We start from the raw sequence: 15282 nt of genomic DNA, 5'->3' as shown, positions 1-15282 counted from the left end.
AATTCTAATTTTCGAAGATTCAATCAAAACTGCTTCCTTCCATCTTCATTCTGTAAATCTTGGACACGATCCCCTGCTTTACCATCAAACACAAATCCAAATCCTAAGCCATCTCTTCAGCCAAATCCCAACATTCCTAAACTTTCTGCTATTACCAATAATGTTTGTAAAGCCAAATTCATAGTCTGTTATAAATGCCATCAACCTGCACATCTGTCGGCGAATTGTCAATCCAAAAAGCCAACAGTTCACATCAACTATTTGGGAGCGACTGAAGATGAGGACCATGAAGAAATACTAGATTTCATGGAAGACGATGACGATAATGGCACTACTTCAGATACTTTACCAGGTATACCAAATCCCCATTCTTTATTAATGATGAAATGTCTTGTGCATGGTAAAGAAAATATTGTTTTACATGATGATGGGAGTACACATGATTTTATTTCTGCAAAATTGGTCAAAGAATAGAAATCACGTATTGTTTCCACTCATTATTGCATCAAGACTGCATTCTTAGGCACTAGATACAATGGAACACAAAAAGTACATGAATTATAAATTAAAATTGGTGATTATGTTGAACATAGAAATTTCTTAGTTGTACCTCTGCAATCTAGTGACCTTATTTTAGGAATGCCTTGGCGTCATCAGTATAATCCCAATATAGATTATTCCACGCATTCAATGAAGATTCATTCTCATGGGAAACGAATCACATTGCATGGTATGCACACTTTTGATAATTTTCCATTGCTTAGTTACACATAGGCTAAACGTGCATTAAGAAAAAGTAGAAAATCCTATTTAACCTGGGTGAATGAAATTGAAGTTAAGACAAATAAGACGCATCTTAGGCACACACAATTTCTTTCACAATTTAAAGATTGTTTTGCTGCTAGCTTACCACTTGGTTTACCACCCACACATCTTGAAGATCATAAAATAGACTTAATTCCAGGTTCTCAACCACCATGTAAAGCGTCTTATCGACATAATCAAATTGAATAGAAATGAATTCAAATTCAAGTTGAAGAATTGTTAACCCGAGGACTCATTAGACCCATTAGTTCTTCATGTGGTGCACCTGTACTATAAGTTAAAAGAAAAACAACACTTATAGGATGTGCATTGATTATCGTACCCTAAATAAAATCACTGTCAAAAATAGATATCTGATCCCTAGGGTAGACGATCTTATGGACAAACTACAAGGGGCTGCAATATGTAGCAAAATAGATCTTAAATCTAGATACCATCAAGTACGACTGGACACATCTGACATTTTCAAAATCTCAATTTGGACGTTATGAATTCCTTGTTATGCCTTTTGGATTAAATAATGCACTAGCTACATTCAGTCATATGATGAATCACATATTTTTGAAGCATCATCATTGTGTCATTGTTTTCTTTGATGACATATTGGTTTTCAGTAAGAATGAGAATGAGCATTATGAACATTTATATTTGGTTTTCAAATTACTGAAAGAGAATCAATTATATGCTAATCTTGAAAAGAGTGAAATTTTCCAAACAAAAATTGAATATTTAGGACATATTGTTTCATCTGAAGGTATTAAAGTTGATCCTAAAAAGATAGAAATAATTTTGAACTGGTCGATACCTAAAAATGTGCATGAATTACGTTCTTTCTTAGGTCTTGCTATCTTTTACAGAAAATTTGTGAGAAATTTTTTATTGCTTACATTACCTTTGACAAAATTATTAAAGAAAGGTATTGTGTATCATTGGTCTGAAAATCAACAAAAGTCCTTTGATTTATTGAAACATGCTTTAACTCATGCTCCTGTATTGCAACTCCCTAGCTTTACTAGATCATTTTTCCTAGTATTCACTGATGCTATTAGATCTAGAATAGGAGTTGTCCTTATGCAAGATTCTCATCCCATAGCTTACTCCAAGTGCAAGCTTAAACCCTTTGAACTTAAGTATTCTACCTACGATAAAGAATTACTAGTTGTAGTACAAGCTTTATGTCAATGAAAACACTATTTAATGGGATTTGAATTCATGATTAAAACTGACCAACAAAGTATTAAACATCTCCTTAGTCAGCCACAAATATCTAACACATACATTAAATGGGTTGCTTTTATTCAAAGTTTTCATCCACTTGTCCAATATCAACCCGGAAAAGAAAATGTTGTTGTTGATGCCTTGAGTAGAAGACCAACTATTCATAATATCTCTATGGTATCTTTTGATTCTCTTATCCCTATGAAAGATACCTATAACCAAGACCCTACTTTTCAAGCTGATTGGAATAAATTAATTAACAATAAATGGATTCCAATTGATTCATTGTCTTATGCTGATGGATTTATGTTTTATGAGAAAAGGTTATGTGTAATTGTTCCTTTTAGATCATTTGTGTTGCATGAAACTCATTGTCCCCCATATCAAGGCCATAGAGGTATTATTTCCACTTTACATACTTTGATTGAAGATTTTTATTGGCCATAGATGGAATCCGATGTTTCTAACTTTGTATCTGAGTGTTTAATTTGGCAAAAAGTTAAGTGACACCATGGTAAGTAGTATGGTTTGTTAATGCCTTTACCAATCCCTGAAAGGCCATGGAAGAATATTTCAATGGATTTTATTACTGGTTTGCCTAATACTCAAATAATCATGATATGATATGGACTATTGTAGATCGATTTAGCAAACATGCATATTTCATTCCATGCAAGAAAACATTAGCTACATCTCAAGCTGCTCAATTGTTTCTAAAAACTGTTTTCACTAACCATGGTTTACCAAAAGGTACTATTTCTTATTGTGGTTCTAGATTCTGCAATAAGTTTTGGACTACTTTGTTTGCTAACTTAGGAACAAAGAATGATTTTTCATTTGCATTTCATCCTTTAAAAATGGGCAAATAGAAGCTACAAACAATACAATATTAGATCTTTCACATGTATACACAATTTCATAACCACACACCTAGGATACACACTTGAATTTACTTATGTTTGCACACAATAACACACCACATACAACTACATGAAAAGCACCTTTTGAAATCATTTATGGATATAGATTGCCTACACCTCTTACTTCATTGTCAAACAAAGTTAAAGCTGCTGATGATATTGTCCATATGCATGCTACTATTTTCGATGAAGTTAAAGATATGGTTGCGAAAGCCCAACAATCATATACTAAACAAGCAAACAAGAAAAGAAAAGCTATGAATTTCACAATTGATGATTATGTTTGGTTATGAATTGAAAAGCGAAGACTACAAAGTGTTGAGAAACACTCTATTGTAAAGTTAGCTCCTAGATTTTATGGACCTTTCAAAATCATTCACAAAATCAATGACAATGCCTTTAAATTAGAACTACCCCAACATTGGAAAATCCACAACACTTTTCATATCAGTTTGTTATGACCTTTCAAAGGCCAATTACTTGTCCACATTGTTTATGAAAATCTTCCTTTGTTAGAAGATGAAACTGAAATCCTTAAACCTGAGACTATTCTAGATACCAACTTTATGACCATTAGAACTGGCTGTAGATATTCTAGATATTTGGTGAAATTTAAAAATCATCCTGTTGAAGAGGCCCAATGAATGCACACTCGTGACCTAAGTGCTTACCCCTCACTACTCACTCCACATTGAGCTAATAGCAATTGAGGACAATTGCTATCCCACCCCGGGGGTATGATGCTAGGAAGCATATTTCACGGTGGATTCTGTGAGGTTTTGTGGTGGATTCCATAAAATTAGATTTATTTTCTAGGGCTTGTACACAAGATGGATTCCTTGTGCGAAAAGTCAATGGGGACGCCTATCCTTTTTGGGTGCCTCGTTAATTTATTGTGTAAGTGGGTGATTCCATAGCGGGTGATTTTGCAAAATACATATTTAAATTAACGGACGTTTATGAGTTTAGAGTGCACACTCGTATTAAATTAAGGTTAGGACTGAGTTTCAACCTATTTATTTATTTTGTAGCTGAAGACTACTAGGTATTCACTTTTGTCGATTTAATTTTATTATTTTCTAACAATTGTGAATGCTTCAGTTGATATGTCAAGCAGGTGGCGGTGGCGCTGGGAAGCACTGGGCGATAGCGTGTATTCAAGTTATTTAGAAAAAATTATCATTTTTGATGGGCACGCATCTTAGGCATGGTGCCAATATCTATTTTAACATGCTTATTTATTAAAGCGCTTGACATATATTTATTATTTTGTATGTGCATGGGCGCATGATTTAAATATTCATTATTGGACATTGTATTTGGGCATAACCTGACTCTTGGGGTGCCCAACTGCTTTATTCTTTATTTGGATAAAAGAAAACACTAAAGCTAAAGCATGCTAATTGTAAATTTGGGCTATTTTTGAGCTTAGAGATGAATAATATATTAAATACATGCTTTGTGGAGCTCTCACACAAGGCATGGGGGCAGATTGTACCCAATTGGTCTTCTTACTTCATGTTGTGAAGTCTATTCTCTTGGTTTTTGAGCAAAAATTAGAGTTCTTTGTTCTTGGGGACCTTCTGGTGCTTGCTACGTACGCATACGGTATCCGATTTGCGCACCACTTTTTCCCTACCGTTTAGGTTGTGCATCATTGATAGGTGTAAAGAGTGGGTTTTTCATGTGTTTTTCTTATAAAAAGTGGTAAAACTGGACTTTAACATGAAGACATAGCTGAACTGAGGCTTATCCCTCATGCCACAGCCATGCCATACATTCATGGACATAAACATATTTTTTTAAAATATTCTAGTGCAAAAAACTAAATTTTCTCCATTTCTTCATTTATTTAGATAAAAAATTTGATATTTTTGATTTATGGATTGAGATTGATAACGATTACTAAAAATTGATTTTATATTCATTTCTACTCCATATGAACTCCAAAATCACAAACAAAATCCCCAAAATTTATCATTTTCATGAAAATTGCATAAGTGTAGATTTTGCGTGTTTTGATGTAAATTATTAAACGATTAAAGTTTTTGGTTTGCTTACGCGCATAGAAACCCGGTATAGAATACATATATTTAATGGTTGGGAGGTCGTTGATGCTTATTTTCTGCCCCGCTGACGCTCTTTGTAACTCTAATCTATGATCTACTCCATCCTAGGGCCATTATTCCATCAGCCTCTTGAGTCCAACTACTTCCCTTCTTCCATGGGTTCATGCATATAAACCGCCTTTAAGAGGAGAGAAGAGGGAGGAGAAAGAAAGACTAGATTTGTAGCTTCACCATCAAACAACCATTCTACGATCAGAAACTGGCTAAGAGAAGAAAAAATGGAAGAAGTTCATTGCCAATCTCTAATTAGTAGCTTCTTCTCAACCTTTGCCATGGCCTCCTCTCAAAAAATCAATGCAATATGGGGGGGGGGGGGGGGGGGGGGGGGGGGGGGGGGGGGGGGGGGGGCGTAGATTCAAGCTGTGCCATTTCAAAAAATGCCCTCTCCCAATTATGAAATTTTTAAGTTGGGCCTTTGGCTCCCCCAAAAGGCATGCCCAATTTGATTTAAATATTGGCCATTTTTTCCTTTGCAGCGTCTGGCTTCGCACCTTGACCGCTCGAATTGAGTTTAAAAAAATCTTGCCTAACCAACTTGACATCCCAAACCGTCAAAAATCTCTCTCTCTTCGATTCCACGGTCAAAAAATTACTGCAATGGCCGATGTTTTGCATTTCCATATTCCTTGGTCTCTAAAATTGTTGGATCTTCAAGTTTTGCTTCCATCAGCTTTAAATTCCCCCCCAAAATTGGCACTAATCCACTTCTTTTTTGCACTTAACAAGTCTCTAAAAATTGCTTTCATTGGTGACCATGGGATAGGGCGACTCATCCCGTCAAATCCCACAAATTGATCACCTGGAATGGCCACAAGAAGCTTATCCACAGCAAAGGCTCCCTCTAGGCACTTCGTCCAACCTGTGTGATGCAACCACTAAAACAAAAAACCATGAAATGTACCTATACCAAACAGACATATGACCCTCTTGGCCTAAAGAGATATAAAATTTCACAACTAACAGAACTGGCCCTCTTGGCCTTATGAGATAAAACATTTTACTATCATCTAGCACATCGTATTGTTAAAACAATCCCTTGGTCCTAATGTTACTCTATTAAAACATAAAACCAACCAAGGATAAGGCCTCGTAGGCCCTAGACTAAGTGCATAAGGTTATTAGCTAACCCCCTACATAAATAGCAAGGGGTGTTCGATGAATATGATGAAACACAATCCTATGCGTCCATGACAGAGCAGGAAGGTGATCACTTGCTACCTGACTTATAACCCAAACTAACCATTGGAAGCCGAAATATGACATGTCAGCAAGAAGACCCCAAATCGAACTAGGGCTAATGTTAGGAGATAATTGTAAGGGCTCTCCTAGACCACAATTGAAAAAGACATCTTCCACAAAAGCATAGTTAGCGAAGAAATCCACAAAGCAATTCCATTATTGAGGAACTAACTGACAAGCCACCGTTCTCGTGTTGCTACACGATCACATTATGAAAAACTCTAGAGTGCATCGTCATTTGGCTTTCTTATTGATCTAGAGAGCCAATCCAATATTAGTCATTAATGTCAGTGTCCTAGTGTGGATGGTTAAAAAATACTAGATTTTTGGACAAGTTTAGCCAATTTTTTATATTCTAGATATTCTCTCTTGTAAATATCCAAAAACTATAGAAAAATTCTAGAACAAGATGACATGTAAAAAAAAAGTAAGTGGATTTCAATCATTTTTAGGGGATTTTATGTAAAAAGAAGGATTGGCGAAATCATGCGATGCGCGATTGCAGTTTTCAAGTAGTGAGCAACACTCAAACTAGGAGAAGGAGTGATCTGGGAGAATTCTGGCTAGGTGTCTTGATATTTTACCCCCCTTTCAAAGTCAACGAAAGCATCAGATTGGTGGTCTGAGAAGTAAAGAAGCCATTGTTTTATGCATATTTTCGGTCTACAAGAGATTTTTATATTCTTAGAATCCAAAAATAAATTGTTAGGCTTCACCTCTATGAGTATTCTTCTATAACTTCTATTTCTTTAAAACCCCTTCTCTTTCATCTACTCCTCTCCTTGAATCCTATCTTCACCCTACTATCTCTTTCCCCCGTGGTACACTTTTGACCCCAAATGCTCTAACAGTGGTGAACCCACCAACATGAAAGTCGGCTACAAGTATGTAAAGATGGGGGATTTTTCGGGTTCAAGTGGTGGTGATGCTTTACAACAGATGATTGCTTTGTTGTAGCGTTAACAACATGAAGAGTTGTTGTTACAACAATAGATGAAAACTTAGTAGCAAGTAGAAAGAATTGATTCCTTAGTTGTGAATGCATTGCAGGTAGTGGGACATGAATTGAAGCAATTTAAAGGTCAAAATATTTCGACCTTCATCCATATATATCAAGAAAAGATGTTGTTTCATGGGGTACCATAGTATGCATCGAGTTGGTATTTCTCCCTTTGGCCATACATGCATTGCAAGATTGAATTGATGAGTTACATAAAAGATATGTTGATTGGGCAGCTTTTAAAAAATCTTTGAGAGGAGTTTTTCTTGGAAGATACAAGATTGGTAACTAAACATACATTTACAGATTGGATTGAAAATCCCAATAAAGGGTTGGCTGCTACAGCTTTGCTCCATGAATTTGAAAGTCGATATGCGTAGTAGGATGCCGATGAGCACAACAATCATTAGAGACTCAGAAAATTGATTTGTTTCTGAAGGCTACATATCCTGTCTTTTAGGAGAAACTAACTGATCGTTTAGAAAATGCCTATTCTGAAACAAGACTAAAATCAGATTGGGCTAATGTAACTGAGGTAGTACATATGTTGATAAGGAGAGAGCGGATGAAATTAAGATGGGGTATAGGCACCACACCTACCAGTGCTCATAAGGGGGCTAAAATTGTAGCCACGATGCTTGTAGCTATGGCAGAACAACCGGCTATACCTACTGGTCTAGCTCTTAAAGGTGATGTTGTGGATGAATTAATCAAAGGCATACATGATTTGAGGCTAAATTTGACAGAAGTCTATGAAAATGTCAAAAAGTTGGATGTTAAGGTAGAAGAGAAGGCTCGGGCAATAACCCAAAGACCGTACAAAGAAGGATACAAGAGAAGATGCATTTGGTGTGTGTGTAAAACCTACCGTGAATTAGAAGCAAAAAAGTTAGTCTTTTGAAAAGATGGCAAAATACATGCAACAGAAAGTGGTCTTCCAATAGAGCCAAATTTTGGAAATGGTGGCATGTAGAGGAGGTTAGAAGATATGGCTACAAGAATAGCATTTATTGCTATAGATGCAGCCACATGTGGGTTGGGAATTGAAAAACAGATGAAGCTCGTAAAGGAGGCATGGTTGAAGCAAAATCTCTCGTTTGGATGCAAGCATTAGATTGCATGGAAAAGGGCAAAACAACAAAGTTTGAATTGGTTGATGCAAGTCAAAGTATAGGAGGGAGCACAAGATGGAGTGCACTAGTGGATTCAATTTTAGCCTATGCTTATTTGGCTGAGGTTCATAATCAAGAAGCTCTTGTGGAAGAAAAGAGAAGAAGAGATGAGGACACTGGTAGTCCTTCCTCTTCAGGCCCATCTAAACACATAACACAAAGTAAAATGGAGCAGCAGAAAGAGGTTGAAAAATCTATATGTGAGCGTGTTATGGAGGATGCATCTCAAGAGAAGAAACAAGAAGGAAAGAAAAGGGGCAAGTAGCCGGTTACTGGTTACAATCAAATCTTGAGATTGCCACAAACCTTAAACAGGTCTTGGAAGATCACATAGTTGGCAATAGAGTGGAGTTCACACTTGGCAAAGTTCTTGGAATTGTGAAGCATGAATTTCATGATGCAATCATTGATATGCTAAAACAAAAAAGACAACTTGATGGTGAAGTTTTGCAAGCATTGATACAGGTTGACAAAGACATAGAGAAACAACTTCAGAGGGAATATGATGATGCATGTAATGCTGATTTGGAGCAGGCTAATGTTGAAAATGGGTTAAATGGGAGTGTAGACAACAAGCTTGTGCTGAAATTGGTCTTATAGGCAGTAGTAATCATAAAGAGAAGGCTATGTATAATGGGGATGTCCATCAACAAGTACATGAAGAAGAAGATACTCATTTTATTCCAAGCAGTCATTATTCACAAATGCATTGGACTCGTGCTACAATAGAGACAATTATTAAAGTGGGAGAAAGAGAGACGCCTTGTATAGCTCTCTTAGATCATGGTTCCAAAATTAATGTTATGGCACAAAGCTTGTATGAGAATGGAGGTTGGCCAATTGATGTAGATCTGGGATGGCACATGCGGGCAGCAAACAATTCATTAGGGGATCTTTATGCAGCTTGTCCAAATTTACTCATGACTATTGGAGATGTTAGGGATGAATATCATTTTTTTGTGCAAGATTCATGTAGTTATCCAGTGATCTTGGGGCAACCCTATATTTTGGAATCAAGGCTAGAAACAAAAGCCTTGGATGATGGTTCTTCATATGCTCGGGTTTGGAGTGAAGACAATACAAAGACAATACATTTTCTCATTGTTCATGTGAATAATCCCCGCAATTGGTATAGGCTACAGGATAATCCCATGCCACCTAATGCACAAGTATTTAAGGGTTTTTAGATAGCATTACTCTAAGTGGAGGCTATGGAAGTGCCTCTAGGAAGATAATTATGCCTCGAAGAAAAGGGGAAACTATGTTTGTGTCTAGATTACAAGAATGGACAACATGTAGTCTTGGTAGTTTTAAGAATATTTCAGCCATATGCATGGCTGAAAAAGATCTGAAGACATATGATTTGATGGCTGCAAAGAAAGGTATTTCAGGGTTGTTTTAAGGGCTGGTTGATGTTGATACAGTGGCTGAATTTTTTGTAGCAATTAATGCTGAAAACATGGCAAAAAAAGAGTTTATTTATGCTAACACTTTAGAGATGTATGAAGTCAAGAATTTTTTGAGCATGAATGTTATGGGCTGCAATATATGGGCTGCAAAACAGGGAAGAAGCAAGTGTGGATAGAAAGTACAAAACAGTTGCAAAGAAGGTTGAGCATGTGTGAACATCTCCTCTCAGCCTCCTCTTGATCTTGGAGCAATCCGGTTCATGCTGTGAGAAATGCGGGATCTAGAGCATGGCAGTGAGTTATGGTGGATGAAAGGAGAAGTGTGGACTCATGATGGAGAAGACAAATACACTATTTGTTACACAAGTGAATTAGGTTCCAAGATTGAGACTTGGACTCATAAACACAATCTTGTGTATGTGGACAATGACATTGACACTTCACTGAAAAGAAAAGAGTACTATCATTGCATTAAGAAAAGGAAGCAAGTACAATGCTTTATAGGAAAGTAGGAAACTGCAGTAGGCACCATTGTGCATATGGGATATGTTAGCCTGCATGTCCTTGGCCCTGAAGCTCCATACAAAGAGGTTGTTTAGTGAGTGTGATTGCTGATTCTCAACACCCCTCCTCAATCACAACTAAAAAGGCACAAAATGTGTAGAGGCTGTAATGAGAACCACCTGCAAAGTGTGGGCACACCACAAACATGGTAGACACTAGAGGCTATTGCAGAAAAAGCTAAGTGTGGGCACCAAAACATGATGGACATCTAGAAGCTTTGTGAGTTGGGGAATACTTTTCTAGAAGGAAGCTCCAAGAGATTTGACCTATGGAGTGAGATATAAGCAGCTCAATCTGATAGGGTGCTACTGGCTATGGCTGCCATGGAAGCTTCAGTGAGAGTAGAGTTGGGAGATGAAGTCATGAGCTGACATTGAGCTAGATTGAGGTTGAGAGGAATCAAGAGAGGCTAGAGAAGCAATGCCATGCCCAACTGGGCTCTGATACCATGTGAGAAATGCGGGGTCTAGAGCATGGCAGTGAGTTATGGTGGATGAAAGGAGAAGTGTGGACTCATGATGGTTGGCCTCCTGAGCATCCCCATTCTCGCATCCGGCGTCCAAATTATGATCTAGAAATTTTTTTTTGACCATCTCGAAGTCCCCCACTGTTGGACATCTCCCTGAGTCTCGCTTGACATGTCAAAAAATTATGAAAATTGACCAACCACCATTGAGTGGGTCTTTAAAGCACTTTTTGGGACTTGCCACTTCAAATCGTATTGATTGTAGTTGCTGCCTTCGATGAAGTCTATTTTTTCCTTGAAATTCAAAATTTTGGGCTATTTTGAAGTACTTCTCGGTGTCAAAAATCATTTGTCATTGGATAGGGTGACTCAGTCCACCGAATCCCACCAATAGATCTGTACATAAACACAACCAAAAAGAGCATCAAGTTGATACATCATAGATAGACAACAAAACACATCACAGCTCTCACCCTACCCGCTTGACAAAACCAATGCATTGAATCCACAAGGAGCAGGCCTAGCATAATTAGGTAAAAAGCCAAAAGCTAGTCACTAACCAACTTTTCCCACACAGCCAAGTGAAAAAGAACAATCAAAGTGGTCATCCTAAATGGTGGCTTGAACTACCTACCTAACTAAGGACAACTCAACTAGCAGCTCCTACTAGGCGAGGACTCCTATAGCCTGATCAAATATTATCTTTTAGCACGTTGGTCCTTTAGCCTCTTATTTTCTATAATCGGGTGTGTAAAAAGGAGGGAGCTGAGCGTAGTGACCCAAGGAGAACACGGCATTGGCCTCAGGTCTTGTCTCGGTACCCAAGAACCTACCAAGCCCTCGCAATGTGACACTTAATCATTTTCTAACACTCACTTTTATTTTTGCTCCAACCTTCTTTTATTCTTTTCTTTTCAGCTAGTTGCCACCCCTAGGAAGAGAAGGCATTGGCCCTGGGTCTTATCTCATCCACAGTAACCTACCAGGCCTTTGCAAGGCAATAAACAACCGCTCAAAGATTTTTATTTCTTCTCTTTTTTATTGCTTTAGGGATTAGAACCCCTTTTTACACACCTCCATATATTCATATAGTGTCTTTCAAATATTTAGGGTTTTTCTTCTTTGTAGCCTCATTTTGTCTAGCATGCTTTTCTAACTGCCTCACGCTAACAGGACCTCCTAGATCAGCCGCCTAGCAAGTGAGCAAAACATGGTCACTAGAACTCCCATCTAAAATAGGCCTTTTGGTGCCTGACAATGCCTTTACAGGAGGCAATGACTACTCAAACCTCCCACAGACATGCCAAACCTAAACCTGGGACTTCATGTCTCAATTGCCGATCTCCAACAAACAAAAGAAAGTAACCCTCACAGGCATATATATTATTAATTGCTTAAGGAAAAAAAACCTCAAAAAAGGGACGAAACCACCTGGAATGGCAACAAGAAGCTCCTCTGCACCAAAGGCTCCCTCCAACGACTTCATCAACTTATATGATGCAATCACTAAAACAACAAATCATTAAATGTACCTGCACCAAACAAACATAGGGCCCTCTTGGCCTAAAGGAATAGCACATTTGTACTGCAAACTAATTGGCCCTCTTGGCCTAAAGAAATCAAACATTAAACCCTTAAAAAAACTGGCCCTCTTGACCTAAATGAATCAATCAAACCAGCTCATATAGATCCCTCCTTGGAAGAAGGCAGATATACAAAAATATGCTCTATTCCAAGGGGAAAAATTAGGCTCCTAGCCCTAAACTAAATGCATCAAGTTGTGACCCATACCTCCTGCATACATAGCAAGAGGCATACACATAACATGTCATTGAATCAACCTGTGGGTCCAGGATAATAGTGGTAGATGGGTCTCGTCTACTCTTCGCATTACCCATATCAACCATCGCTTGCCATATAATGTATGGTCTGATAACATTCCCCACAAGCGACCAGGTCTGATCTCATTATCAATAACAACATCCGGACTAAGACCATAGTTGAAGAAGAGGTACTCTTCATAAGAAAAATTGGCTAATGAATCCACAAATTGATTCTAATAACATGGAATCAACTGAAGAGAGACGCTCTCCAAATCATCAAGTAGGGTTATAGCAGCTCAATGATACATACGAAGGATGGGATTCCGGCCTATTGTATATGTCCCATTGAGTTGATTTAAGATCAGTTGGGAATCCCCTTTTACTAACAATTGCCGAAAACCACCTTTCTTGGCAATATTTAGTCCCGTAATCAAGGCTTTATACTCTGCCATGTTGTTAGTGAATCCTACCACGAGATAAGCAGCTAATTTCATTGTAACTCTACATCCAGCATTCATAGTAGGAATTCCAACATCTAAAGTAAACATGTGGCCAAGTCTAATTCCTTTTGTGAACAATCTACACTTATCATTAAAATATTCCAAAAAATAGTCCTTTATATTAAATCAAACATGAAACACTTGCTCTACCATTTGATCACCAAGAGACACTAAATTATTTGTGGTAGAACACCTAACAGACTCTTTGTGTAACCATCATGTATTTTCGTGGAATGAATCATCACCCATCTCCACATAACTTAGATTTTGTAAATCATTTAGTATGGCTAGTCATATGATTAGATGCACATGAATCAACCATACCATATATCATTATGTGTCCCCTTTCCTACAATAGTATTCATCATATGCTACATAACAAACACAAATGTTCATTTTTATATTCATTTTGTCATAAAGATGATGCATAGTTTCCTTATTGCAATTTACTATTGTGGATGTCATCCTTCTTAGCATAACACTCGACTGCAATATGATATATTTTACCATAACAATTAAAAAATTGCTAGAATCTTTGTTCAGCCATCCACCTCTTCCTATAGAGCTCCCCCTACCTCTAAAGTTGCCATGAACTCCTAAGACTTATATTTTACCAATTTGCTGATCTAATATGTTTTGCTGGTTATCACCGATATGACCAATACCATGCCCTCTTGAAGAGGATACGCCATGTTCTCTTCCAGAACTTGAGTAAGATACTTTGACCTATTCACCACTTCTTTCATATAATTTACCTTGCATGTTGATCTCTTAAGTGAGATCATGAGAGAGATCAACTCATCAAAATCTGGAAACAACCTTCAAATATATATAGAAATATTAAACAATTTCTAGGCCTACTCTTTATTAAGGCCACAGAATGTAGATGAAACCAAATCATCATTATCAAGCATTGCATCAATAACCTCTAAGGCATATGCAACGCTTCTCACTTTCAAAACATATTCATTTACAATGTATTTCCTTTCTTCAGATAGCCAAGACATCACATTTTTGTCTTTTTCATTTCGTTCTTTCACCTTTACTTCTTCTAAAGTCACATGATTACTTTTCTTTGGTTCCTTTTCTTCACTTAAAATGAAGTTGTAGAGGCCTTTTCCAATAAGAAAGTTCATCACATGAAATTTCCATGATGGGTAATTATTCTCGTCACACCTCTCAATGATGGGGTTTCCACTATTCTCTGCGACTATCACAAAATTGATACAAAACTGTAAGCAAGTCTTCCACAACCTTTCACAATAAGTGCACAACAATACATCAAGCAACCTTTTTAATTGACTACTCAATAGTATATGTAATGTACAAGTTGTTTGCAAGATCAAATTGTTGTTTGATTCCTGGCAAACATCACAGAAATTCAAAATATGTAACATGTACATCCACTTTTAGTCAACACAACGAAAATCATAGTATATCCCAAAACTACTATATGCAACCTTACAGGTCTAAAATGAGGCCCAGAACGGCCTCATATGGCCAAAAAATCAGTGAAATATATGGAATATACAATGTTCTTCTTACACACGAAATCTCACAACCTTTTGAGATTTTTGCTTTGCCCTGCTTCTAATGTCTCCATAGGCACTATCGAAGAGAAAGAGTGGAAGGATAGGAGAGCTTCTTACCTATTGCTTGCTACTGGAATCGTTACTTCTTTTGCTTCACTTCAACCTTCAAGCTAGCCTCTCTTTTAGTGGTACCACTTTGATACCATGTTAGGAATTGCACGGAGTGACTTGCTTGAGTATTGCACTAAACACATACTATACACACAAGTGGAAGCTCACTCAAGAACACACTAGAAGAGAGATGGAGACTAAAATTTTTTCTTGTTGGTTTATTCTTCTTCTTTTACACACATGACATATGCTATACTATCAAATTTTCTCTTTACTATACACTCCCAATAATTGTTCACTTTATTGCTCTCATTTAGCATGGAGAATTTTGATGCATGCATGTAATCTTTCAACACATCTTCCTCCATGACACA

The sequence above is a fragment of the Lygodium microphyllum genome, chromosome 9 (genome assembly GCF_053477565.2).
Source record: "Lygodium microphyllum isolate KBCC chromosome 9, Lygodium_microphyllum_v1.1.10, whole genome shotgun sequence".
NCBI classification, from domain to species: Eukaryota; Viridiplantae; Streptophyta; class Polypodiopsida; order Schizaeales; family Lygodiaceae; genus Lygodium; species Lygodium microphyllum.
The sequence above is the reverse complement of the archived record's forward strand: the minus strand, read 5'-3'. Positions refer to the sequence as shown.